The sequence below is a fragment of the Neofelis nebulosa genome, chromosome 11 (genome assembly GCF_028018385.1).
Source record: "Neofelis nebulosa isolate mNeoNeb1 chromosome 11, mNeoNeb1.pri, whole genome shotgun sequence".
Lineage (NCBI taxonomy): Eukaryota > Metazoa > Chordata > Mammalia > Carnivora > Felidae > Neofelis > Neofelis nebulosa.
The window spans coordinates 82,679,252-82,705,310 of record NC_080792.1 but is presented as its reverse complement, the minus strand read 5'-3'; the positions used below and the strand labels follow the sequence as shown (position 1 = coordinate 82,705,310).

General features: G+C 38.8%; 1 protein-coding gene across 3 annotated transcripts in view; it reads right to left on the bottom strand.

The window, feature by feature from the left end:
* Positions 1-26,059, bottom strand: part of MED13L (mediator complex subunit 13L) — a 305,493-nt gene that overhangs the window by 96,031 nt on the left and 183,403 nt on the right. The window lies entirely within an intron of this gene.

Genomic DNA, 26,059 nt, shown 5'->3' with positions numbered 1-26,059 from the left:
GATGCCAAACTCTCCAGCATCCAAACGCCACAGCTCTAATAACGTCCCTTACTTTGTTCAGGGGTAGAGCTAATTAGTTGCATTACAAGTGGTTCAATATCCACATGCCATCCAGAGTTACATACCGTCTAAATGACTAACGCCAGAATGTTCTGTCATGGGCACTTAAATTCCAGGGAGAGTTTTCTAGGCAATGATCTAATAAATGAAGGTAGCATTCTGTTTATAAGTCTTTAAATTTTTTTAATGTTAATTTTTTTTTTTTATTTTTGAGAGAGAGAGAGAGAGAGAGCGCACGCAGGGGCAGAGAGAGAAGGAGACACAGAATCCAAAGCAGGCTCCAGGCTCCGAGCTGTCAGCAGACAGCCAGATGCGGGGCTCAAACCCACTAACTATGAGATCATGAACTGAGCCAAAGTCAGATGCTCAACCGACTAAGCCACCCAGGCGCCCGCCCCAGCATTCTGTTTATAAGATACTGGTTAACTACTCTTTTCCTGCTTGATAAGCCTGGTCTACCCCAGACTCAGACTAATGGTCTTTATTATAGTCTGCAACAGTTTACACATGGAGATAGTCTGAATGTCAGTTTCAATACCTTTATGTCCATCTGGCAAAATATGATCATTTCTTGGGGAAGCTGGGTGGCTGGGTCAGTTGAGTGTCCCACTTTGGCTCAGATTCATGGGTTCGAGCCCTGCATCGGAAGTGTGGAGCCTGCTTGGGATATTCTCTCTCCTCTCTCTCTCCCTCTCCCTCTCCCTCTCCCTCCCTCTTCCCCACTTGCACTCTCTTTCAAAAAAAAAAAAATCATTTTTTTCAATGATTAAAGCTGACTCTCATAGGTCAAAATATGCCCCAATTTTCAAATATTTGCTATTCAAAATATCTAAATTTGGGAAAGAGACTTGGTTAAAAAAAAAAAATAAAAGCTCTGATGGTTACAAAAGGAACTTTTTAAAGGCTCATTTAAAATCATTGAGCTATCTACATCTAGTACATTTATAAATAGGATTCAGTTCATTAAAATGTATTATTTCATATGTTTTTGGATCTTGCATACTCTGAAATAGCTTTATTATTCAGTCCAGGACTCAAACAACCAAGAATTCACTTATTTTTCTTACTTATTTCTGGCAAAATATATAATAGAAATAGTTTTAAACTCTTTAAAATACCAAAAGGACTCAACTGTAGCTCATCAAAAAAACATGAAATATATTTTCTTCCTGACCAAGAAAAGGAAACAGCTAGCACACTTAAACTGAAAAGTGCCAATTACTTCATATTTAACAAACTCTAAATGAAATGCATCCAACTGCAAGTCAGGACGTTAAGATCCACCATTCCACTTGAGGCACACATCCTAATTGGGTGATCTGAACTCTCACTCTGAGAAGTGAACAAGGACACAAAGGAAATATACTTTCAGCGGTTTATTTTCAAGCTAAGCAATGTTAAACATCTAAAAATATACTATTTCCCTCATATATACTCTGGAGATAAGTCTATAATTATGGTACTCATAAGTCTATACATAGTAAACTGAAACAAGTTAAGTCTGTATAATTATTGTATGCATAAGTCTGTACATGTAGTAAAACTGAAACACATGTTAAGATTATTAAAAGTAAAAACAAAGTTAACACTATCACATAAACAAGCAATAACATCTTTCACTTTGTAATCTCTATCTATAATGCAAAAGAATCAGAGCAGAGACTATTCTACTATCTTGTTCATCATTCACATACCTATTTTTGACGCCCAAATATTTAACTGAAGGTCGTAAAAGATGAAACTGGAAACCTTTCTTTCAGAGGTAAGTTGCTAGTAAGTGTTCTTAAACAATGTTGCTGGAAGGATAATGCCATTCAGGAAGGAAAGGTGAATTAAAAACAATCTAGCCAAGTGTAAAACAAGGACAGCAAAATAGAGTACACAATGGTATATGGACTTCCATATTTACTGTTTATGTATTCTTAAATATTCTCAATATTTGTATTTTCAACAATGTATTCTCAAGTACATGTATTCCCAACTATTCCTCTACCTCCCCCCTTCCTAACATTCTAGAACATAAGTAATTTTTCATGGCTTTTAGATTAGATTGACTCATGACTACAAATGTAAGAAAATATATTAACTACAAATCATAACATGGTACACATATATGCAGAGGTTACTAGTGAAGTAATGAGGTGCCATGCGTATGAAAGACAGTTGTGAAACACTGTTTCCATGTATAGGTTTATATTAAACGTATGTAACAGAATAAAAGCTTACAATTTATATGTCAAGCCTGCTTAAACAAGCTTGATTTCACAGGCAATGTCCCTCAAAAATCATACTCTGCAGAATGATTTTTAAACCATAAAGGTGTTTTTAAGGGCACTTAAGCCTCTGACTCTTGATTTCAGTTCAGGTCACGATTTCACGGTTCGTGAGATTGAGCCCTGCATCCAGCTCCGTGCAGACAGTGTAGAGCCTGCTCGGGATTCTCTCACTCCCATTCATTCATTCATTCATTCATTCATTCTCTCTCTCTCTCTCTCTCTCTCTCTCTCTCTCTCTCTCTCTCTCCTGCCTCTTCCCTGCACACATGCAAGTGCACATGCTCTCTCTCAAAATAAATAAATAAATAAAGTGTTTTCATCGTATGAAGTATATGTAAATGATTAATATTGGAGAAAGATAGGGGCACCTGGGTGGCTCAGCCAGTTAAGCATCAGACTCCAGGTCAGACCATGATCTCATGGTTCATGAGTTCGAGCCCCATGTTGGGCTCTGTGCTGACACATCAGAGCCTGGAGCCTGCTTTGGATTCTGTGTCTCCCTCTCTTTGTCTCTGCCCCTCCACTGCTTGCACTCTGTCTCTCTCCCTCAAAAATAAATAAACATTAAAAAAATATTGGGGAAAGGTATTAGAGTAACACAACAGAAGTACTGAGGAGCAAATAAAACATAAACGAGGCACCAAGTACAAGGCTTGAAGTTACACCTTATGTCTTATGTATTCTTACTGTTAGCATTTCAAAAATTAGGATACAGGGTAACAAATTTAAATCACTGTCACAATATCAAACATTATAACCTTAAACAAAATACTTGGACAAACTCTTTGTCTTTTCTTAAACTGCAGGGCAAAAACCAAACCAATAAAACTCTTCAAATGCTGGAGTTATATATAGCACACGCTTCCACAGGCAGAAATAGGGGAGAAAAGTGATGTAAATTCAAGGTCACCCGTGGAGGCTCCACAGGATACAGCCCAAAACACCCTTCTGTGGACGTGGAGTACTCTTTCTCTATCACTCACCTAGACCCTCAGGATAGCATCTTATTTCTGATATGATTCAACTCAGGGCACTTCTGTCTTCTATCCACATCTAGTCCCACCCATGAGAGCAAGGAAGGGGTCAGCTTCTGGGCGGCCCTGAAAAGGACCCAGCAAACCGCTTTTTATTAGCAGTAGGCATCGAGTATAATGTGAGGGAGGAAAAAAATAGTCATTTTAATTAAACACTGTTTTGGATCATCTAAGCCACCACTTCCTTTAAACACTAGAAATACTCTAGTTTCATATACCTCTACAACAGATTCTCCCCGACCTAGATAAATTAACATCAGCAGAGCCTAAGACTAATCAGACAAACGCCTTTTTCAAGTACCACCATGAAGAGATTTTTTAATTGAAATATACAGCTTTAAAATTGTGCTACACACACACACACACACACTCTTCATGCTATTAACTGTGGTACTACTATGATATTACTAACATAACAATATAAACACAGTGGTTATTAGTTCTTACTTCTTATGGAGAGAGGGTAATTTGGTTAAACTGTTCTGCTCTTAAAAACTTTGGAATCTGGTGCCTCAGATGTCTGCAGTAGGACTACCTGGGGAAGAAAGCAGGCCTGGAAGGCAAGAGGCTTTGCAACAGCTTAGTTACTAGATCTTACACTGAGAAGGGCGTTCCCAGGGTCTCATTCATACTCGTGTCTACCAGAGGCTTGCTTTGGCAAAGACAGACAAGGCAGGCTGCGGACATGCACACGGAAACAAGCAAGCCGTCTGCAGGACTCAGCTGCCAGAGGAGCCAACTCCTTTCCTATGAGCAATTCCACTCTCACCCCTGCAGCACTAGCCGAGTCCCACCAGTGCTGCAGGGGAGGACAGGGACCACATCAACCCTGTCCAATGTTAGTGCCCCTCATCTAGCACAATGCATGGCATTATGGTAGGCTCTTTTAAAAAAGTAAAAAATAGGGGCGCCTGAGTGGCTCAGTCGGTTAAGCATCTGACTTCGGCTCAGGTCATGATCTTGCAGTTTGTGGGTTCGAGCCCCACACTGGGCTCTGTGCTGACAGCTTGGAGCCTGGAGTCTGCTTCAGATTCTGTGTGCGTGTGTCTCTCTCTCTCAAAAATAAACAAACATTAAAAAATTTAAATAAATAAAATAAAAATAAAAAGAGGAAAAAATAACCAAGCCCACATTATGTATGCTGAGTATAATAAATGAACAGCAAGAAAATAAAAAAGTATTTTCACCCTCACCATCAGTGTCATATCAATCATTTACAATCCGACCTGAAGATATAGTTTTAAAATTATGTTAAATATAAAATAGGACACTAATTAAATTTCCCTAGAAGGCAATATTACATGTAAATCATTTAATATCATTTTTGACCAAATCTGAGCTTTACTTCTATATAAACAGTTGTAAGAATCTGAAGAAAATACAGTAGAATCTCCTTCTGCATTCTGGCAGCACATCAAAAAACCTGTCCCAACAGGCCTAATACTGCATGGTCAGCGAAGAGGAAAAGTGAAAGGAGTCTTCTACTCCGTGGCTTCTCTGAAAAGGGAATCACATTAGGCCATTAAGCAGTCAGATACATTATTTTATTGCTTGCAAAACCCGTGGGTAATAAAGAAGGAGTACAAATGGCCACAGGCAGTTTTGGGGGCAAACAGAATGGTGCAAAAAACAAAGGCAGCGGCTCGGCTGCAGCAGTGGACAAGTGCATAAAGGCCCGGTGCGGTGGCTGTCGCTTCTCTGCTCCAGGAGAGCACTCGGCCATGTGTGACAAGGAGCTCTCCAAGCACAGAAGTCTGCGGGATCTGGGTGTAAATGCACAAGCAGAAGTAGGGGAGGCCAGAGAAGAACATGAGTGCAGCTTGTAGAAGCCACCTCAAGTCAGATTCAGTCACCCACGTACATTTCCACTCTCTTCTGAATAAGTAACACCCATGAGCAGCTACCCAGAAAAAGTATACACCCCTTGGAAACACTTGAGAAAAAAGGGAAGTACTTTTATTGCCAGGAACATCAATGTTTTTCAATGAAGATGCTTACACACGAAAATAAAGAAGGGTATTTCTTTAACATGGTCTGTAATCTAAGGTAACTACTTACTCTCTATGTAAAAAAAACAAAACAAAACAAAACTTGTGTTCCATCCTGCACAGGTAAATAGCAAGAATAAGTGATTTATTTTCATGGGATTCAGAGAATAAAACTGGACTCACATCTTTAACCTCACCTGAAGGATGCTGTAAGAGGTCATATTTTCTTCTAAAGACCATCTGCTTTACTCTAACCTCTTTATTGTGCTATTTCAAAGTACTACATGAGAATTTTATTTTATACACTGCTATACTGGTAAAAAGAAAAGTATGAGAATCCTTTAACACTGTGGTTATAAACAATGTAAGAGCTTTCCTTTCAATTACATATAGAATCTCATTACAAAATCATGCAAGAGTTTTACGTGTAACAAAATACAGAAGACTCCTTACTTGGGAACTTTTAACTTTGTTTTCATCATGAAGAAAAACCTCTAGAGCAAAAGAATCAACTCTACCAGCTACCAACAGATGGCACTGGTGGTCACATGCAGCTACTCCAGTACCTGCCAGCTCATCCTCTACAGTGGGCCAAGTTCATGCTTAGTTTTAAAATTTTTTGAAGTCTTTATTACTTATTTCTGAGAGAGAGAGAGAGAGAGCGAGCGAGCAGGGGAGGGGCAGAGAGAGAGGGAGACACAGAATCCGAAGCGGGCTCCAGGCTCCGAGCTGGTAGCACAGAGCCCAATGAGGGGCTCGAACCCACAAACCGTGAGATCGTGACCTGAGCCGAAGTCGGACGCTCAGCCGACTGGGCCACCCAGGCGCCCCTATTCATGCTTAGTTTTAATGAGACGACTGACCTTATCATGTTTAACAAACACAAAAGCCATGCAAGTAACAAATTTATGATCAACATAAATAAAAACAGATCACCTTAACAACTGAAAGTGATGAGAAAAAGAATGCAGTGGGAATAACTGTGGAGTACAAGTCAACCTTGCAATATTGGAAACAATCAACAAGAGATGAAGAAAAGTTGAAGATGGGAAAACATTACAGTGTGAAGATCAGCCTCAATCAGTGTTTGAATGCTTACTGGCCTACTATTAATTCAGGAGAATTGAGAAGATAAACAGGTACAAAATGTTACACAGAATGACTTCAATGAATGGTTTTAAGGCCAAATGAAATCTGCACAACACTGAAATTAGTATGCAACACAGCTCTCTATAACACTTTTACTGATCATCAGCTGGGACTGTACCTGCCTCAACAGGTCTGATACGGTCCACAATGTTACGCCTTGGGGAAAGGCACTCGATGGCACTTGAATCAGCAAAAGTACACTTGGTAATACACGTGATGGGAGATCAAAGAATTCCAAGCGGGGGGATGAAATTCAAAAAAACATTTTGGTTACACACTATCATAAATGAACACACGTCCTCAATATATATCTCCTTGTTTATTTTTCTAATTTTCTACGTGTACTTCTATATTTCACTGAATCTAAGAAATCATCAGTTATAGACACTGTCATTTTATTGACCACTAAGCAAGGAAAAAACCACAATTACTATTCTAATGTAAGAAACCCCACAATCTAAGATGTTAAAATGTGGGGAGTAAAATATATCTTAAGAGCCAGTAAAGTCAGTACTTTTCTTCTTTGAGAGAGAGACAGAGAGACAGAGAGAGAGAGGAAGGGAGAGAGAAAGCACACGCATGTGCAGGGGAGAGGGGCAGAGGGAGAGAGAGAATCCCAAGCTGGCTCCACACTCAGCACAGAGCGTGATACAGAGCTCTTCCCATGACCCTGGGATCATGACCTGAGCCGAAATCAAGATTCGGACACTCAACTGACTAAGCCACTCCAGCACCCCCGAAGTTAGTACACAAGTAATACTAATGTATTTTACATGTTCTACAGCATATACACCAAGTTATCTTCAATGGGATAAGAGAAGTGGTACATGACGACGTCAGATCCAAATAAATGCTTAGCTTGACCTCCTCTATTAGACTTACTACACATCACATGAACATGATCCATGAGGAACCCAATGAGAAAAAGAGACAATGACTATTTCTCACAAATATCTCCCCCAAGTTCTTTGTGACAATAATAAAACTGTAGGGATAAAAGGCACAGATTTTAGAGCAGACCAACTTTGAGTCTGTAGCATGACTATCTCTGTCACTCACTGTGGGCATGTCAATGTCCTCATCGATAAAATGAAGACACCAGTTATTATGTCACAGGATTAAAACAGGGGATTGAGTAAACGTACATAAAGCTTTTAGTAAATGCTCAGAACACAGCAAGACTCCATAAATGGCAACAAAGTATCATTCACAGGAGTTCATTTCATCTGTTAAATCACTTTAGATTATCTGAGGTGTTAGACAGAAAGATGATACTTGAAAGTATAGGACTTAAAAACCTGTCTTATTCACCAAGGCTACTTTTAGATGTCACCATCATTTACAAATGGGATAAACCCTCAGATCAAAATCCATTTTGCCCATAAATCTGAGTGAAGATCAAGTAAGGGAATTGTGCCAAAAACGGCCTACTGCTCTCTTTGACATCAGGTTCAGGGTGGTGGGGTGCTTTGTGAATCTAAAACCGGGGAGTTCTCTGAGCCTCAGATGCGTCTGACTGCTGACAATACTAAGGGGGCTACAGAACACACTGTTGACCACACAAAGCCGAAAGAATCTCCAAAATCGGAAGGCTCGTTTGAAGAGGACACAGTTTTCTTCCTAAGTGTTTTTAAAATGGATATCAATTTAAATTAAGATTTATTGATAATCGATTCTGTAAGACTGTATTATACAGATTATGACTTTTCGAACACTAAGATTTTTCACTATTTTTCAAATACAAACACTCCTGATGTATTGTTTAGAACTTTCGAAATGAACAACTCAAGAATTCCACCTTGGCATAAACCCAAACGTAGATGGCAAAACAGTAACAATGTTTGCGGTAAACAGGACAGCAGAATCACTGGCCTAATAAATTTGTTTCCTGACCCCTGCTGCCTCTGTTTATTGCCTTAGGATTGACAACAGCTATTCTCAGAATAAGAAATCTGAATTCTATCTGCCACCTTGAATTGACTTTCCTCTATGCTTTTTCAGGATGTCATAGTTTTGGATATGAACTCTTCATTTACATTTTAAGGCCTCTCAGTCTCTCCCTGGAGCTGTTAAGAGTCTAACCTGAAATAATACCTATTACTGTTACGCACAATCATATGCTAGCACTCGCATCACCCTTTATGTATTCATGATGGCCCACATTAAAAGAGCATAGGTTTCCAAGATATACAAAGCTAAGGAGGCTGAAGGAGGCAAGGCCTCAGTTTGAGGTTCACAGACAGAGAGCTCTGACTGTAGTAACCTGGGGAATGCCCTGGACATAAGAACCGAGGTACTCAAGAGAACACAGCACAGATGTCATGACCTAGTCCATAAGAATGACAAACGTGCTGCCTCCCAAAAGTGACTGAGAAAAACTCAAGGTCCAAGGAATACAGAGGCTCTATCCCATTTGACTTCGATATCTTCTCCTGCAACAGTCCATAAGCTAAATAAATGCTTATAAGACTGCAACTCAGCAGTAGAATCGAACAGCTCTATTAAAGGTGATACTTGAGACCAAGACTTGTTGGCCTAACTCTTCCCTCATTCAGAACAATCCCAGCTTTTGTTTTGTCCCCTAAAAGATGCTGCCTAGCCTAGCTTCCTTTATTCTTCACGTTCTCTGAGTTCAGACGAGGTTTTTCAATTGGCTTGGGTTCCCCACCGCAAACCAGCATGTGAACTGCCTGGTCTAGTGGCAAAATTCCACCTGACCCACATTCTTGCCCAGGCTACCCAGTGGTAATGCACGCCCCACCCTCCAAGTCCAGGGCAATGAGGCAGAGTGGTAGGTATGAGGGCAGGCTCTGGAGCCACACTGCCAGGCCCCCTCTATCTAACCTGCTGGTGGTTTAACTTTGGGTAAGTTCCTTAACATCTCTGCATCTTAGGTTTTACATCCATAAACTGAGGATAACTATTACCTAACATTAGGGACTATTATCCGGATTAAATAATCCATGAAAAACACTTAGAAAAGCAGTACACAGTAAGTGCTCAATAAGTGTTAAGATATTAGTTCATTTATATAGTTTTCTAATAGGAACAAGAGGCCTACTGGAAAAGAAAAATTGCAAGAATATCATTTGTTCCTTATTTAACCAGCTTTTCAAGTATATCTCAATAAAACTTAAAAAAAAAAAAAAAGTCTAGAGAAATAAATAAAAGTGATCACAGGACCAGGCATTAATTCATCTATCTGCCTACCCTCCGCTGGCTTATTAAGATCCTACACAAAAGACCGGGCACTATGCTGAACAGTCGATAATCTGATGAGGGGGCCAGAGGAGGGCGGGAGTTAAGGAGCACCTCCGGGGCTACAAAGTGTGATTACAAAATTCTAACACCTCTTGTGATCTGTGGTTCACAGACTTCAGAGATTCAGTGTCAAGGATCATTTTGCCCCACACCTTCATTTTGCAGATAAGAAAGTACTACCTAGAAAGATTTGTGAGCAAACATTTATCAGGATTCATAAATCATTTTATATTAATGCAATAAGCATCATGTGCATTTGGTACTCAGAAGCGTATTTTAGATATTAAGAAATCTGAATAATGAAAACATAACTCTATGTTTGAACAAACATCTTTGCTTAGCTACTGAAAATTGGAAGGGGTTCCGGTTATTGGCTAATTACAAATAATACAACTAGAAACACCTTGGAAGAAAAAGGTTTTTCCGTAATACCATTTGTCAAAAATGGACACCTTTCACTAGGTGAAAGAATGACATGAATTTTACAGTTTTCATTTTGTGGTACCATATCACTGCTGAGCAAGACTGGGCTTACTGACATTTCCACAGTAGCAATGGAAAAATTTATAGGTTACCCTTAAGTGTCACCAATCTCTGGCTTTGTCATTTTATTTATTTTTGGTTCAGTAACAGATGTGCATTTTGTACTTCCCATTTGTTTTCCTCTGCAGTTTTTAAGTAATAGGATGGGTGAACAAAATACTTTTTTTTGTAAAGCTTCTTATAAAGATAGACTGAAACAGAGTCTTTGCTTCATATATAGTGACTGTTTTATTGATCAACGAGGGATGGGTGTCATTAATGTGTTTAATTTTAATATTTTCTGGATATTATACTTGATAGATTTATCACGATCAGTTTGTTGCTCTTTTTGTAGGTACTGCTGGTTTTCAAATACTTTTTGTATTTGATACAGATAATTACGGCTTCAATAATTTGTTAAGCTTCATAATAACACTGCAAAGATAAATAAACTATTCTGATATATGTTTTTAATATCTTAGAAACAGGTTAAGGCAGTCCCACATATATCCTCTTTACCCATTATAATCATGTCTGAATATTTTTCTACACACACTTGACTATATATCGAGTTTGGTAAAGCATAAAACCCTACTCATTCTTGACACGATCCATTAAGGACTAGATTCGATTCGATAAAATAACAGTCAGGGGATATGTCCAAGTCCAAAGGCTATTATAAGATAGGCACTTACAATCTCAGCACACATTTTAGAGTCTGACAGCCCAGAATTTAAATCCCAGATCCACATCACGAGCTGTGTGATCTTAAACAAATTACATAATCTCTCTGAGCTTTACACTTTGAACATCTGTAAAATGTGCATGCTACCCTCCCTCTCTAAAGATTATTATGAGGATTAAATGAGAAGCTCATTTGATGAAAAAACAAACACAAGGTGTGTCAGGTACTCTTTCAAGCACTTTGTAAACATCACCTTACTCAGTTCTCATAGTAATCCTATGAAGTAGAGACGATATTACCTCTCTTTTAGAGATAAATGAAACAAAGAGGTTAAATAACTTTTACTTGCCCAAGGCCACACCTCTAGTAACTGGCAAAGCCAGGACTGGAATCCAGGCAGTCTGACCACCTCAAAGTCTTAAGCACCTCGAAATCCCTAAAGCACTTGCCTGGTATCATGCATCATAAGGATCAGGATAAACCACACAATGCCAGCCAGGCACAGGAGCATGAGACACTCTACAGGCTCCAAAAGTGGTTGGGGGCCACAATGTTAATTAAGATTAACAAAAATACTTAAGTACTTCTAGGTTAAACTTATTACAGTACAGAAATCTCTAAAGATACAAATTAATACTACTGCTTTAGGAATTTAAAATGAGATCACTCTCCCAGCACTGAGAGCCTTAACACTGTTAAATCAATCTTACAAATAAGTAGCAGTTAATATTATGGTCCTATTAACATTTAGCACTCAGTTTCAAAGCAGAGGTTCTAATTCTTAAGAGAAAGTACTCAAACATACTTTAAAGTTTATTTATTTAAGGAGTCTCTACACCCAACATGGGGCTTGAACTCAGGACCCTGAGCTAAAGTTGTTCTCCCAAATGAGCCAGTCAGGTATTCTTCAAGTGTACTTGAACATAAAGATTCAGAAGAAAATTAAGTATTATTTTATGTTTACTTAAAAAAAAAAAAAAAAAAAAAAAAGGATGGGGGCGCCTGGGTGGCTCAGTTGGTTAAGCGGCTGACTTCAGTCAGGTCATGATCTCGCTACAGCCCACATCGGGGATCCGGTGCAGACAGCTCAGAGCCTGGAGGCTGCTTCGGATTCTGTGTCTCCCTCTCTCTCTGCCCCTCCCCCACTCTTGTTCTCTCTCTCTCTCTCTCTCTCTCTCTCTCTCTCTCTCTCTCTCAAAAATAAACCTTTTTAAAAAAGGACAGTATTATTTTCTTCTGATTGATGGTATAATACATGTTTATTATAGAAAACTGAAAACTATAGGATTACAGAAAAAAAGTCACCAGTAATTCAATAATACCTTTACTTTTCACTACAGTTTGAAACATTTAATTTTCAGACGCAGACAGCTTCTTTCCTTCAATGCTAAAAACATGAACCAAAGTAATTATTGTCAAGATGCATCAAGAAAGAAATGTTCTTTAAATAAGTGAGAAATATAAATTCCACTTACGATTGTTTTAAATAATGAATGCTTTTTCCACTTCTTATGCTTAATGTAAACTAAGTTCAGTCAACAGAAATGACAGGCTGAATTCAACAAAATCTGTTTTTAAAACAATGTAAGCAAATTTTACTAAAATGAGACTCATACGTTTAGAAATGGATCACTAATTAATAACAAATGTTGGAACTAAAATTCATTCTCTTCCACAGTACACATAACACCCAATCACTCAACTGGTATCACTCAAGCATAATGTGTTGCAGCTTGGTTCCACATAGGCTCACAAATTGGAACAGAAAAGTAACTTGTTTCTCTAGGTACCATTGTCCTGTGAAAATGAACTTTCAGGCAAAATCAGTAGTATTTACTTAGAAAAATACCCGTTTGAGAGGCATTTATACTTTCAGCATATTTACATCAACAGCTGACCTCGAAATCTAAGTCCTGTATCAGCCAATAAAAGGCAAGGAAAATAATGATAAAAAGTAGTCATGTAGGGGCAGCTGGGTGGCTCCGCTAAGCATCCAACTCTAGGTTTCGGCTCAGGTCGTGATCTCATGGTTCGCGGGGGTGGGCCCTGCACCGGGCTCTGTGCTGACAGCAAAACCTGCTGGGGATTCTCTCTCTCCCTCACTCTCTGACCCTCCTCCATTCTCATCCTCATCCTCCCCCCCTCCCTCCGTTCCTCCCTCTCTCTCCCTCTCACACTCTCTCAAAATAAATAAATAAATAAACATAAACAAAAACCAAAAACACAAAAAAACCCAACAGTCCTGTAAACTGCCCCCTCGCCTTCTCCCCTCACCCTGACAGTCTCATGGAATCTCTCGGGGTTTTCTACCATAAAACCTAAAGTGTTATTCGATGATTTTATTTTACTCTAATTTACCGGGCAGGTAAGATGTTTTCAGCACTTCATATGTTCTAGACTAGCAACAATACTTAATGGTTAAAATGATGCTTTTAACTTCTTTTCAGTTGTTTTGAATCTGTTAATCAAGTCAGCGGGCTCAAACAAATCAGATCAGTAAAAGCACTCTGATACCGACGTGATTCAATATTCACATCAGTTTTGGGAACGACTCCTCGCATGTCAGGAAATGTAACTTGCGAACAAGCTTTCGGCTTCCACACCTTATTTGATTTCATGTTCATCAAGCTAGCACTGGTTTTTTATTATATGCTCAAATGGACTTCTAAGCAAATTGCTGATATGCTCTTCGAAGAACAACTAGCCTTGTTATTCTGCAGATACTCCTGTTAATGATCCTTTATGTTCATTTTTCACCACAGTATTTAAACACAGGGAATATTTTCATCCTATTTCCTGAGGAGTGTTGAAATAAAGCCAAGAATTCTTTAGACGAATTTTATAACATTTCACAGGCCACGCAAATTTTCACAAATCTCCATGTACCTGTGGCTGATGAACATACTACACTGTGCGTCAAGGTGCTGGGTGTGTAAGTTCCTGCCTCTAGGCCAGGAAACGTTATTTTACGTGAGCCATACTCTATCTCCCTCACACTACACCAGCACCTCCACTCAAATTCCAGCCAACTTTTTACCCCAAACTTCATACTCCCATTTCTAGCCATTCCCTCACTGATATGAGAGGCACCGCCTTATAAACGAGCTCACTCAAGTATGTGGAACAGAGCTGCGATCTGTTCTGAAATGTGTGGGATTCCCTTTGTATTCACAATGGATGTTGCCTAAGCAATCCCGGTTCCATTTTGGAACTTTCCATATTTGTAAAATTTCCCTTTCACTGGAACAAGCAACTGGAGGAACAGGATTCACAGAACACGGTGGGGGGGGGGGGGGGGGGGGGGGCGGGGCAGGCAGCTGAGTGCACCAAACCCCTCGGGGCACCAGCGGACCGGGGCCTGCTGGGAAATGGACTAAGGACCAGCCACTGAACAAAACTGCTTCTGAGGGTAAGGAAAACAGCTGGCTTCCCCGAGGACACAATGACTCAAATCATGGACATTTATTGTGAAAAGTCTGTAAAGCTGATCTGGTCCCAGCCCTTCAATTACTTAACAAACTGCGGTAAAGAATTAGTTTAAGTTATTTCAGTCCAAACATTCAAGTTTCTGTTATGTGTTGGGTCTTAGTTCCTGGATTAGATTTTATAAAGAGGTTCCTTTAATACACACATGAAACATGCCTGTTTATGACACACAGCTCACTTTTGAGCCTATAAAATGAACTCAAAGACAGTATGGATTAGTAGGAAGAACCAAAACCCTGAAAGCACTCAGTGGAATTAAATACTGTGGAGCTCTATGCAAGTCACTAACCACTCATTTAAAAAGCAGAGAGACTAAAGAATCTACTCCTGAAATCATTGTTGCACTATATGCTAACTAATTTGGATGGAAATTTAAAAAAAAAAAAAAAAAAAAAAAGCTAAGGGACTAACAACTAACTATCCTATCTCACAGGGCCCTCTAACTCTAGCAACAGAACAAATCGGATCCCTTTGTTAAAAAGTGGCACTAGGTAATTTTAAAGTTGTTACCTGGAAACTAAGAAATTGGATTAAAATGGAAAGTATTTAATTTTCCTTAATTTTACGGTAGATTAAAGGAAAATTACTAATGCATGGACATAATATTAGAATCTTTTGAATAAAATTTCTGACACAACACATAAGAAACATTCATGGTGAGTATCTCTTGCGAGTGGAACAAGAGGGAACAAAAGAAGTAAAGAGGAGATTTTCATTGCCTTTGAAACTGCATAATTTTTTCACGGGCATGCTTTTATAATTTTTTAAAATGCCGATTTTTAAAAAGCTTGCAGGCACTTAAATCATAGAAGACAATGTATGTAGCTGAAAGTATAATGAACTTGAAAAGGAGAGGAAAATGTTGTGGTCTGGCTCTGTCCAGCTCTGTGACCTTGGGAAGTATATTTAGAGTTGCAAGGTCCTAGCTTTCCTAGGAAAACAAGAATGAGACGGCTCACTGTGTCACCATCCAGTTGGACTCAATTTTATATTAACTGCTCTTAGATTACTCTTCTCTCATTCAGCCACTCGCTGCATCCATCAAACGCTGAAAAGAACAGCAGGAACTAAACAAAAGAGAGTGCAAATTCATTTCCCTATAATGAAAATAATTAACAGCCAAAAAAAAATCTATCAAGAGTTCAGAAATGTTTAGCCTGCTGCAGAAAAGGGGATAAAAGATTAACTTGATGAAAACCCAAAATCTATTACTAACAAAGGTAAATAAATATATATTCAGACCGTGACCTCGTTTATTAGAACGCTTTCCAAATGTGTGTCAGTAATTAAAAAAATTATTCTCAATCACATAAATTACAACTCTGCTGGGGTCAGGATATTGTCTTCTGTTTCCTAATTGATTGATGGATCACACTTTCTGTCTCTAAATACTAATTCAATTATTGATCTCCCTGATGATGGATCTGAATGCATGAAATTATTCTTTGTAGTCTAACAGTCATCGTCTATCAGAGGAAAATAATTTTTCTTCCTAGCTTTATGTGACCAATAACAGGGTCATGTGGTTCTCAAAGCAGCTCGCTCATAATTTATTATTAAAATGTAACACTCTGTTGTAGTTTTCTCCCATTTCACATCTCTTGAATAAAATACATGGTTAAATATTAAAACTGGTAGCCTTCTTAAGCATTTAAGACATGCCCAGTTTTTGAGCTTTATCTTATACCTCACCCTAATGAATAAAATGAATAAAATGAAAGAAAGAGGGGAAAATAACATTTTTTCCCTCCATAATTCCCAGTTTGGCTAAATGCCACAAATAAACTGGAGCTGTTTTGCGTAATAAAGCACACAACAGTCACTGAATATTTAGGCGAACCTTCGAGAGGGAGGCAGACTACTCGCATTGCTCTGTACCCCTGTTCTCTACTCATCTGGCCCAAAGATTTGAACTGATTTCAGACACCTGCCTACACTGAAGATTTCCAGCCCAACAGCTCTAGAGGAAGACGCGGGTCACGTGACCACCACCAGGGAGCCCGAGACAGGGCACTGTCCAGCTTAGCCCCTTAGGGCAAGTGCCTGATCACCACCAATTAACTGAGAGACTGAGCAAGGATGGGAACCTCTCTCTTCCTTCTCGATATGCATTTAAATACCCTACTTGGGGCTTCATTGTGCAAGCACATTTCACAAAAGAAAAGCATAATCAGGAGCCTCCTTCAAAACCTGGAACACTGCACTCTTCTCTGTGTCTGGCCTTCACAGTTTCCCATTGTTGTAGTTACTTTCTAGCCCGGGTGCTCAAAAGTGAATCATCCTTTAAAATATATTATTTTATTGTTCTTTCACACTTAATCAAGCCTCTACATTTTATCTTTCTCTTATTTTTTCATTTTCAGGAGGAAGACAGTACTTATTACTTATTTGCTAAGATTAAGGGCAAGAGCCTTGGAAGCCGATTTACCTAGCTCTGTCCTTAGTGGCAGTGTCACCTTGGGCAAGTTACTTACCTCTCTGGATCTCAATTCTTAACTACCTGGACTATCTATACTCCCACCTCTACTCTCACAGGGCAGCTGTGAAGAAAAAGACACAAAGTACCTAAGGAGCCCTATGCAATAAAGGTCCTGCCCTGCTACTGGAAGATGTGCTCTTAGTTCTAGCACTTTCTAACAATCTGTTACCAGCATTCTAGAGGTCTCCATTTTCTCATCTGTAAAACCAAAGAAAATAACACAAAATTCCAGGTATGTTATGAAGACTGGAAGTAATTAATGTAAAGCATTTGGCACAGTATCTTAACAAATGTTATTCCTAACTTATAAATATAAGCTTCCTTTCCTTCCAGCTTGAAGTTGTGCTACTGAACATCTCCAATGCGACTGCTTTTTATTTATTCTACCATTTCCATTTGACTTTCAGTACAAATCCAAACCTATGTACTGTGGGCTTGTGCCCTCCCTGAAAGTTTGAAGATGCCAACTGATTAAACCCAAAAAAGGGAGGCTATATCGCCAACAGTGAGCACAATGAAGATTTTCAGGTTAATGTTATAATCGGGTTTAGGTGCCTCTCAATAGCAATAACGTGATAGACACTCTACCTTCAAAAAAATTAACATGAGACATAGGCGCCTGCACACTGCAAATGCTAAAATCCTTGGCAGGGGACAAAATAAGACCGTACCAAAGGCACTAACCAAAAACAGTCGCAGGCTAGGGTAATAAAATCTGCAGGAGCAAGGAGTCAAGAGCAACAGGGAGAAGTTATATGAACGGCCACTATTTAGTGGTAAGTGTGAACAGGGCCTTCAAAAGACACCTTGATTTTCACAGTTGGTTTTCTTTAAGCTTTCGAAAATCTTTAACTCTCAAGACCATACTTATCAGTGGCTTTGGAATTTTGCAATTCTTAACTTCTAGTGGCAACTACTGTAATTTTTAAATTGTTACCAGAACAATGTTATGCTTCTACCCTCATGAACAATCACAATTACTCTAAGCTTCATTTCTTTAAAACGTTACCATAGTTCTAAAATTGCAGTATTGATGCTACATGCTTTGGATTCCCAAAGATCACACTCTTTGCCACATTCATTCACCAAAACATCTGGACAAAACCCTCAATCCAGGGGTGCCTGGGTGGCTCAGGTGGAAGACTGTCCGACTTCGGCTCAGGTCATGATCTTGCGGTTTCTGAGTCTGAGACCCGCGTCGGGCTCGCCGCTATCAGCAAGGAGCCTGCTTCGGATCCTCTGTCCCCTTCTCTTTCTGCCTCTCCCCTGCTTGTGTGTGCGCGCTCTCTCTCTCTCTCTCTCTCTCTCTCTCAAAAATAAATAAAACATTTTTAAAAAAGCCCTCCATCCATCACTGTGGCAAGGGCAGAATACCACCTGTGAGCAACCTTTACTGGTGGCCGCTCCCCACCACAAGTGAACATCTGGACAGTCTTCAGGTGACTCTTAGCACAAGCACAGGACATCAGTCACATACAGATCTTACGAACCACCTCGGTGTCTTTTACACACCTTGGGCCCACGCAAAGAGAAGTGGACATAAAAAATTTCATAAAACTCTGTGATCACGTGAGGGATCCTCCTATTAGAGGTTCATTCTTCCCATCTTCTATCACTGCTAAGCACACCCTCTCCTCTCTACTCAACCAAACCTTTCCTTGAGACACCCTCATGCTATGTCTGCCGTTGCCTTTTCCTCTCCATGACTCTACCAAGACATCCAAACTTCCCACCTGTCAAAACCCATTTAACTTCATGAACGTTTCCTCTTCACTAGAGGAAAGGATCAGCATCTCCCAATTCTCACCTTTACTGCCTAGTTCACAACCCGAGACCATAACTGTATACAGTGACATATCCTTACTCCTTCAAGTGTTGTCTTGCTTCCCTGATAATACTACGTTAGCAGAATTTTGTCAACGTTATATATGTAATTTTTTTAGTATTTATACTGGGAGAGGGGAAGAGGGGGAGAGGGAGGGGGAGGAGGGTGGAGGGGGGGAGCACACAAGCAGGAGAGGGGCAGAGAGAGAGGGAGGGAGAGAATCCCAAGCAGGCTCCGCACTGTCAGCACAGAGCTGATGCGGGGCTTGAATTCACAAAACATGAGGTCATGACCTGAACCAAAATCAAGGGTCAGATGCTTAACTGACTGAGCCACCCAGGAGCCCCTGTCAAGTTACCTTATTCATGTCCACCAAATGCCAAAGCAAGACTTTTTTTTTTTAAACTACTAACAGAAAGCTACTCATAGAGTATAAGTAACAAAGAAAATAAATTAGTATTTCTGATTATTCTGAAATAACGAATAGTAAATCTGACTGAACAAATACTGAGAGTGAATATGAAGCATACTTTTGCTTTTAAACAGTTAATAGTCCTATATGCATATACTTGAACTGATCATCAACATATCGTTACGATCTGTTAACTACATCTAGTAAAATAAAGCAACGGAACAATGGGTAGAGTCAGTGTACTGTCTGGCATAGTAGCTGTAGAGAAAAGGGAAACACATACATACACACTTGTGTAGCTCTGCATAAACTAATCTCTGGAAAGATCAAAAGACACTGGCAATAGGATTTAATTAAAAGAAGGAGAGAAACTGGCTGACTGGGGTAGTGTGAGTGGGAAGAGACTTACTTTGTTACCTACATCTTTTTGTGTTGTTTAATTTTTATATATGTATTTATCACTCCAAATAATAAGTTAAATAGGATAAAGAATTCCTTGAACACTTTGTTGAAAACATATTCAGATATGTACACCATAGTGAATTAACACAAGAATTAAAATGATCTGTGTGCATATGATTTATTATACTAAAGACTCATACCACTTCTTGGGTAAATAGGGAGACTCTAAATGCTAGCCCCTATACAAGTTTGTAGTTAAATGAATTTTTATCTTAAAAGTTTACTTTTAAACAATAGTCACTTAGCATTATATGTGTAACCATTAACCTTATTAGTGAAGATAGCACGAAGAACTGAGAGAAATAGCAGCTATAAAAAGAGAAGCGCCTGGATTTGAATCCTCCACTGTCTAGCTGTGTAGCTCTCAGCTAATCACTTAACCTATCTGGACAGCAAGGTTAGGCCCAAAACCATTTCCATCCTCTCACTTTTTTTATTTTCAGCGAGAGTGAGTGTGTGTGAGCAGGGGAGGGGCAGAGATAGATAGAGGGAGACAGAGGATCTGAAGCAGGCTCTGAGCTGTCAGCACAGAGCCCGACACGGGGCTCCAACGCACAAACCATGAGATCATGATCTGAGCTGAAGTCGAACGCTTAACCGACTGAGACACCCAGGTGCCCCCTGTCACCTGTTTTTTGTAAATAAAGTTTTATTGGAACAATCTATGCCCATTTCCTTACACACTATATACGTGGCTGCTTTCACAGGATAATGTCAGACTTGACTGGTTTTGACAGAGACCGTGTGCCCTGCAAAGCTGGAGATGTTTACTATCTGGCCCTTCTCAGAAAAAGTCTACCTGTCTCTGCCTAAGAGTAAAATAAGAACAAACCACATCTACATTGAAGCTCTACTCCGAGCAGGCAGCAAGTCAAAACTATTTTCAGAAGAGCATAAAGACATTATTTATTTTTTTCACACTTATGTTCTCCAAGCACAATATGGAGTTTTCCAGAGGCTACAGGGTGTCACAAGAGACTACATGCAGAAGCAGACACAAGAATACATCTATTTACCCTTAAGCCAGACACAAAAGAGATTCACAAAAACAGTACCATTCTTCCGACCAAATATTTTTTCTTTTTAGAAAATTGTCATTTTGGTTAAAAAGGGGTTATTTATGTTAACATATAACGAATTCATTGTTTTTTTAAGTCATAAATACTTTACCTTTTCTCAGTTTTACTTCTCTAGAATAAACATTGATAAGTATTACCCATATAAATAAAAGCTCTGTTGGGTGCTCAATGTTTATAGGTGTTTTGAGACTAAAAAGTTCGAGAATCTGCTATACTATAGCCCTGATGCATCACAGCGGCAAGATTAACTGGCCTACCAGAACAGTCTATGCACTGGGCAGGGTTGGATAAACCCAAAGTAGAGAGTCTACCCGGATAATCAATGATACCACCACCAGCCGGCAGGCAGAGAAATTCGACAATTCTAATTAGAAGCTCCCCAGGGTACTTAAGAAATTTCATTCAAAACTTGGACATAAGGCCAAGGGAAAACAGCCTGTCCTTTCAACATCGTATACAAGAAATGACCATCAAAGGATTACCTAGTGCTGTGGTGCCCCAACTGTGTAGAAAGCACACCAGACAGAACACTAGCAAAGTCACAAGGGTGTGGCAAGATACTTTTAAATTGGCAGGGGGGAAACAAAGCAACATCTGTCAGAGCCTATGCAAACTCCTAGATCGAGGTGGTCCACAGTTTCAACCGCAGACTGTACTGCATTCCCTACAATAAGGTCAGATCTTAGTGAAAGTGCTTTTTCAGTGGTGACTGCAATATAAAGTAAAATCAGTAGTGGTTTCCAATCCGATTGCAAGATTTGAAGTTATTCAGTGTCCAAAAGGCATACACATCCTATTAATAAGCAGTTGTGGTTATTTAAGGATAAACTTTCTTCTTTTCACTTATGTGCATTATTTGGTCAGAAAGGTACTAAGTTGTAGTTACAGAAATACTTATTAATTTTCTATAAAAACCTAGCTACTCAAATGCTCTTTGAACTGGTTTAACATCTTATGTGTTCCTTCACTAACATGTTGATTAAAATGTTTGGCATTTGTTCATTTTATATTTGCATTAGAGTCCCAATTTTACCTTTTTGTAAATTTTATTTTAGTATGCTGAAGTTGTCTTTTTCCAGCATCTCTAGAAATAGCTCTATTTTTAAAAAGCTAAATTTTAAAGGCTTTAATAACTAGTCATCAAGTACTATGGAAGGATGTTTCTATAGGAATACGTAAAGTATCAAAAAAGCCTCTATACGTAGACTCTCATATTCAAATAAAGGACATACCTATGTGTTCAAATACAATTTAACTGTCTTAAAATCCGATGTGGTTTTCTGCATCTCCCAATTTTTAATAAATACATTTAATCCTTTTGAAAGCAGTAAAATATACAAGAGGGTTTTTTTTTTAATGTTTGGGATGATTTATGAGCACATTCTTCAAAAAGGCAGTATTAATGAAAGTTTAAAAAGTGAATGAGTAAGATGGAATTAAGTTCCCTCCAAGGAAACATTTTAGTATTATTCATTAAATAGAGGGCTAAGGACAAAAGAACAGATGACCACAACTGTATTATTAGTTAACTTTTAGTGCCAGACTACGCCAGGAAAGTAAAAATACAGATAACAATTTATTTTACCCTCAACCTCCCACTTATTTTTTTCTATTATTTTTCACTCCATGTCAAATGTTTTTATCTAGATCCCTGTTTTCACTTCAAGCTACAGAAGTGATCAATGTGTTTAAAAAGGAAAAAATAGGGAAAACTCCCTCCCGTCCCCCGCCCGCCTTTTTGGAACCTTTGTTGAGGAAAGGTAGGAAAAAAAGCAAAGTAAAAAGCAAATGCATCAATAGATGTGTTGAAAGATGCCAAATCAGAAGATCCAAATGAGAAGAAGCTTCTGGAAGTATTGGTGGTTTGTAAGGAGCCTCCTTCTTTCCTCATCCAATAACTGTGACTGCTGGATCCATTTCTCTCCGTGTCGCTTTTCATCTCTGCTACCTCCTTCTTCTCCCCAAAGTTATCTCATCTTAATACTGAAGACAACTGGTTTAACCACTCCCATTTATATGTAAAATACCAAAAATAAACTACCATGCTTATAGTCAAGCTTAACAGTCTAAGGACTACACGTGCACCTGAGACCAAAATCAAACCTATGAAAATACTGGATGGAAAGGGGGTGAATTTTAAGGAAGTTCAATCATGCACTTCTAATCCATGTTTTATTTAAAATACCAACTTTACTGTTTGTAAACAATGTCACATGATGTGAAAGAGGAAAAATAAAATAATACACAATGCTATTCCTGAATTAGAATCATTTAATTTTGAAAAATTGATCAGTTTCATATGTAATACAATAAATAGCATATGAAGTGCCATGATAAGCTAGGAAGAAATTTACAGAACAGGCTTTAATGATTTCTTTGTCTAGTTATTCATTCCACTACTTACACTATTTCTCATTCAATCCTCAAAACAACCCGTATTAAGAAGATATCATTGTTATTACCTTTATTCTTACTCTTCTCAGAGTTTAGAAACAAAACACAGATAATGAGTGGACCATTCTGTGTACATTAAGAGCACGATTAGAATGGGAGTAATAATAAACGCCTAAATTTCTGTCATTTATTTCCAAAGGAGCAGTGTACTGGGTGAGAGATTCAGTTCCATCAGTTACACTTGTTATAACGTGTATGTGCATTACTTTCTTGAAACAATCACGTGTCCAAAAAATTCTAATTCCTGAGCTCAAGATTTACAATTCTTCACACGTACACTGCAGGTAAGAACAACAGGCCCCTGCTCGTCCGCCTCACGCTATCTACTGTTACCCCAGCCTCAGCTCCAACTTGATGCCTCCACAACTTTGGCTGGTTCTGAAAATCTCTGACTTGTTCAAAGGACTTACTGCATTCACCCTTAAAGAGGTAAGCTACACAAGGTACCGACAACCCAACTGAAGGCTTCCTCATGGTGTACTTGGAAGAATCAAAAGACCTTTGAATTTTGGAAAGTTTAGTTTACAGAAAATCAAAGCACAAATACACAATTCTCTGTAATACAACATCTACAGAACATGCCCTGTACTGCACTTCATACACTGAGCAGCAAAGGTACCAGCAGTATCCTCCAGTGGAAGAATCCTCTGGTTTGAAATGTACTCAACAAGTATTTTATTGAGTTATTTCTAGGTACTTTTAGCACCATGTGTTTCTAAGGAATGGGGAAAAGAGGAGGCCTCGCGACTATTACAGAAATGTGCTTTAGTAACTTATCTTTCTGAACACACAAAACATGCTTAAAATGATCAAGGAATAACGTAAGATAGTACGTATTCAATTAAATACATGATCATAATCAGGGTTCCAAGCCAGTATTTTAAGTTTTTAAGAGCCTGGGTAAACAGAGGGCTGAGGAGTTAAAGTGGAAAAATAAAAGCACATAATCCCAATTTTTCTGTTTTCACATAGTGGATGTTTAAGGGATACCACAATATCTTACTCTTTCTGTAAGGAACTCCAAATGAGGGTAACGTTTCTTTTCATTAATGAAATTAATGCCTAGAAAGGTTACTTATTCAAGGACACAACAAATCGTCAGCAAAAGAAAGTTGTATTTATTTCAGAGATTTGAACCATAATCTGATATAAAGCTTAAATTCTGGATTATAAAATTATAAATAAGAAATAAAGGATGGGGGCATCTGGGTGGCTCAGTTGGTTGAGCATCCGACTTCGGCTCAGGTCATGATCTTGCGGTTCATGGGTTCGAGACCCACGTCGGGCTCTGTGCTGACAGTTCAGAGCCTGGATGGAGCCTGTTTCGGATTCGGTCTCCCTTTCTCTCTGCCCCTCCCCTACTCATGCTTTGTGTGTCTGTCTCTCTCTCAAAAAGAAATAAAACAAACAAAAGAAACAAAGGATGGGAGGTGGCAGGCTACGTTAAAACTGATGGAGTGCTTTTAAGGCCACTGAAACAAAGCTTAAAATTCTGCTAATATTACAATTTTCTCTCAGTGAAACTTAACTTTCTACAGTCTTTTTTCTTTTTCTTTTTTTTTTAAATCTCAGTGACAGAAAACTTTAACCAACTGTCTTCAATTATACATAGTAATGTGTTTCTTTGCTTTCTTACATGCTAGGTACCAGGTAACACTCTATAAATTATACTGGTCAATTTCAGTAGTACGTAAAAATACTTCAAATGTTGCCCACAATGTTCCTTCTAGGCTCTTCTGTGTACAACCAATTAGAAAGGTGTCCGCCTTTCTATGAGGCATGTTAAAATCTCAAGATGTGTTAAAGCTGCTTCTACTAATAAAAACTGCAATTCATAAAGCACCAATGGAGGACAATATCCAACAGAGTAACACAGGCTTTTCACGAGGAAATACCTGAACTGAAACAACCATCATGAACAGCCCAAATGTTCAAACTTGAAATTTGAGCAAACTATTCAATAATAAATAATACTGAGGAAAAACTCACATAAAACCAATTATTATAAGAACATTTATAAAAACACAATATTTTAAACAATCATCTCTTAAGAATGGTAAAGAAAATCTTTTTGCTTTAATGACATAACCCAACATTTTGTTTTATGTTAGATGACTTTTAAGACCTCATTTTCCACTTTGATCCTAGGGCAAAATAAACAGATTTACAACAAAAGAAGTATGTTCCATTCAGTTCAACCAAACCTGTAATACTCTTTGTACTAGAAATTGTAATAGATGTGGAGTAGAATAAAAGAGGGAGAACGATGAATACTAGACACCAAAATAAGTATGATTCTGTTCTAAAAAGTCAAGGATGGAATGATGCGGGAATGGAAAAAGAAAAAAATGCAGACTAAATTCTCATCTTCCTTAGAACAAATTCAAGACAGGAATAAAGTTTTTAAAATAAACGACAAAAATAAGTAAGAAGTAAAACCATACTCTTGATAAATTTACAGGTAAAATGCCAAGGGCGGGGGGCGGGGGGGGGGGACAGCTAGGAAAGTTGCCTCAGGGGAGAAGCTCAAAGAAGAAAGATCAAAGTTAATGTTGAGATGCCAGGAGAGCCCGAAAGGTTGGGGAAAAAAAAGAACCTGCACAAAGAGAAAAGGAGTTTAGACAATGGTAGAGATTGTGAAAGGCAACCCTGGCTGGACAGAAAGGCTTCTACTGGAGAGCAGGGATGCCAGATAAAGTGTGGGTAACATCCAAAACACAGCTGACACCACATGGTGCTCTTATGGGGGAGAGCACTTCACCCACCAAGAGCAGTCTTAACAGAAGTGATGGGAACCAGGAGAAAGTCAGAAGACTGTGACAGACCAAACATCACGACAGGAAGGAGGCTCCACAGGATGTAAGTTGGTCCTGCATCTCAGCACCCA